We start from the raw sequence: 3,995 nt of genomic DNA, 5'->3' as shown, positions 1-3,995 counted from the left end.
TTATTAAATAATTAATAATTAAATTTAATTATTAAATCGGGCATTATCCGAAGAGGAGTCATCGGACTCATCCGAAGTACGTCCAGCATACTAGCGTAAGCCCCGGGTACAGCGAAGCATCACACGCCTCGCACTCGAGTTCTTCGGATACGTAAGCAATGACGATTTTGAGGCAGTACGCCCCACGTAACGCAATACGCCCCGCGTACTCCGAGGCTCCAGCCTCCTATAAATAGGATGCGAGGGCAGCCGACTCCTTTGCTATTTTTCTCTCTTCTCTCTCCCGTTTTGCATCGATTTGCGTGCCAGAAGTACCCCGAAGCCCCGGTATCATTCCCGAGTCCCGAAGAAAGATCCGAAGCCCCGAGAATCCCGAAGAGCGTGATTCCCGAGCCGAAGCTCTGCCCGCGAGAAGTTCGATTTTTGTGAAGATCTTCCAAATCTGCGGAGAGATACTACTTCTACAAGCCGTAGTGTTGTCTGATCGTCTTCTGATCAAGTGAGTGTATACTACCTTTCATAAACACGATAATAATACAAGTATGGTTTGAGTGTATTAAGTATATTGTTGTTTATGTGTATAATTTTGTTGTTATAAGTGTGAATGTATATTCATTCTCTTCTATCTCATAGATCTGATTTACTTTCTATGAAATACGTGTTATGTGGGTGTGCCTCATCTGTTATGTGGAATATGTATTGAATGAAAATGATATACAGGTTTTAAACTATGTATGAAAATATATATTTTTATCTACTAATATGTTGGGTAGAACATGGGTAGATAGTTGGTGTGTAATAAACAGATGAGAGGCCTCGATGTTGTTGTTGTTGTTAATCTAGTTATTCAGCGGAGTATGGATAACGACCACGGACTCTTTCTAGACAATCCAGTGGAACGCTAGCAGGTTCATAACCTGTAGGTGTTGTGAACGATGTGTTCACCGGTGTACTCTATCCCCCTCATGGTTGCCTTTAGGATATCTATTGTTGAGGAAACCCCTTAACAGTAATGTCCGTCCCGATGAAAATCCTAGATTAGGTCCCTTGAGATAGATGTTATTTTAGGGACGTAAAGTGAGGATAACGGGAATGGGTAATCGGGATAGTGATTGGTTGGTGAAATTAAATATAATTTATTTATTGTGGGTTGAAAACCCTATATGCTCACCAGGATCCCAAGCCTGACCCACTCAGTTTTATTTGTATTACAGGAAGTGGCGCAAGGGCGTAAGATGGATGAATCATCGAGTTGTTTTGTTTACAAGTCTGTATATGTATATATTTGTTGAATGACTTGTAATGTTATCGTTTATGCTTTATGGTCTGTATTGGAACATGACATCCCGAGTTTTGACTATATAATGAAAATGCATCTCTTGATGAAATGCTTTCATAAATATTATTTTATCATGTTTTGTTTTGGGAACAAATTCCGCAACACTTTTAAATCAAAAGGATTTACTCTGAAATTATTTTAAAAAGCATAAATGAAATTGGTCTTTTCTGGCCGTGATTTTGGGGATGTCACACTTTTCCCTCTCATATATGATTCTTCTTTTAAACCATTTACACTTCAAGGAGTATCAGTGCAACTTCGATATGACAAGGTTTGAAGAGCTCTTACACGGGAAGTCTTTCGCTCTCTCTTATTTAGTTCGAATCCTCAATTATTTGATAAAGCTAAATTCGAGATAGAATAAAGAATAGAATCATAGAGTTAAGATCTCTACCGAAAGGGAGAGGTGTAACACCCCGAGTTCAGAAGTGAAAGTTCAGGGTTCTTAGTGTAAATAAGGAAGATCGACTCGGCGAGTCGATGGGTAGACTCGGCGAGTCGAGTCGCGGTTCTGGTCATATGTTAAAGTGACCAACTCGGCAAGTCGGCGGCTGGACTCAGCGAGTTGGTGCTGGAATGAGAAAAACCCTAATCTCTTGGGGTTGCCCCCTATTTAAAGGACTTTATGTCCTTCACCCAGACCCCTAATCCCCCAGAGAGTTCCATAAGCCCTAATATCCGAGAGTGTGAGCTTGGAGAAGTGTTTGGAGCTTTGAGGAGTGAACTTTGTGAAGAGGACTTGTAGATCAAGAGGCTAGCACTAAGGATTTCGTGTAAATCAAGAACCCACTCCAGTTTGGGCACGTTTTGGGAGGTAATAAGCTGTTATCTTAACCTTTTCTTCTAGAATCATTCATATGTGGAGGCTAGGGCTTTCCTTGGTTAAGGAATTTTATTATGGAAGCTAGATCTGAAGCTGAAACTTCAGATCTGAACCTCTTTTGAGTCCTAAGCCCATAAAGTTTCCAGTTCTTGCAAGGATGAGACTCTCCTAAGGTGTAAAGCTCCATTGGAAGCTTAGTTTGGTCATTTAGAGACCCTAGAGCCTTGCATACACGTAAAGTTTGCAACTTTACGTGATAATCATGCCCTAAAAGCTTGGATCTACAATATGGAGTTGTTGCATGGCGTAGAAAGCCACTGTATGGATTAAGAACTGAAACGACTCGGCGAGTCACATGGGTGGACTCGGCGAGTTGTATGAATATGTGCATGGACTCGACGAGTTGGAAGAACAACTTGTCGAGTCTGTTGAAGATTACCTTGGACTCGGCGAGTCTGTTCTCGGACTCGGCGAGTTTGGTCGAGAAGTCCTAACCTTTTTGGTTGAGCTGTGAATCGGTGAGACGAGGGACGACTCGTTGAGTTGAGCAGGAAGGGACTCGGAGCTTGTTGGACTCAACGAGTCTTGGGGCGACTCGGCGAGTTGAGTCGTGACATAGGAGTTTCTGAGCATAGGAACTCGACGAGTCAACGGGTTGACTCCGCGAGTAGGGTCAACCAGCAAGGTTGACTTTGACTGAGGACTTTGACCTTGATCAAGGGTTGACCAGTTGACTTCCAAGGGTATTTTGGTAATTATTGATGTTAATTGGTTTTGGTTATTTCGTAATGATCAGTGGTGGAGTTCATGCTGGTGGTCGGAGCAGCGTGGCCTTATTTCTTCAAGTCGACAGTTGCAGGTGAGTTATCCTCACTATATCGACAGGGTCTAAGGCACCAAGGTCGGCCCTTTATCGGATGGGAATCCGGGTAGTTGTTTGTTATGTTATTGCTTGGCTATGTATGCATCCGGGTAGTTAGGATGATATATATTAGAGACCTGGTTAAGGTCGGTATCCTGGTATATAGGACGATGCTATGCTAGTGACCGGTTAGGTCGGTATCCTGGTTAGGATGTTGCTATGTTATGCTATGATGTCACAAACTTCCACCAATCCTTCGCTCCCAGGCGGAGCTGGTTCAAGGCGAACCGAACCATCAAGTGCTCTGGACAAGAACACGTATAGAAACATCCCTCGATGTCGGAGATCTAGCTCATAGCGGCAATCGGGTCCTGCGTCCCGTCGAACTCTGGTGGCTTCGTGTTGCTGAACTCCCGGAACAACAACGAGTCACCTCCCTAAGTTTTGGCAGCAGTAGCTGCAGCTGCAGCAGCCTCAGTTAGCGCCGCATACCGCTCATCAAAAGTCTCAATCAACGTGGTCTTGATGTCCCCAAACATCTCAGGAATCTCAGCCCGGCTGGCAGCAGCCACCTCCTCATGAATCAATCGACGGATCTCCTCGTCGTTGACACCACTGCTCTCGGGTGTGTGTCGAGTCCCAACCATGATGCCTCTGAAATACAACAAAATTATCAGAGACTCGATCGAGCATACTCATACTCGATGACGCAGCCCTACTTGTCCTCTGTTGTCCAAAAGATTCTTACTTGGAATGCCCACTGATCCGATGTCTTCAGTAGTATGGGTCCAATACTACTGACCACACCGCATCAACATTCACTCCAAGTCCTCCTCCTTGGATCTTGGATTACAAGTACTCTATTCTGATGAGCTCCTAACTGCTATCTACTCACTCTCAAAGCATCTCAGCAGCAGAAATCTCCTAGGCTAAGGCATCACAAATCAGGCCACTCTACTCCTAATATGTAT

This window comes from Lactuca serriola, chromosome 9 (assembly GCF_051521515.1).
Source record: "Lactuca serriola cultivar US96UC23 chromosome 9, Lser_US96UC23_V15, whole genome shotgun sequence".
Classification (NCBI taxonomy): domain Eukaryota; kingdom Viridiplantae; phylum Streptophyta; class Magnoliopsida; order Asterales; family Asteraceae; genus Lactuca; species Lactuca serriola.
This window is presented reverse-complemented; position numbering follows the sequence as displayed.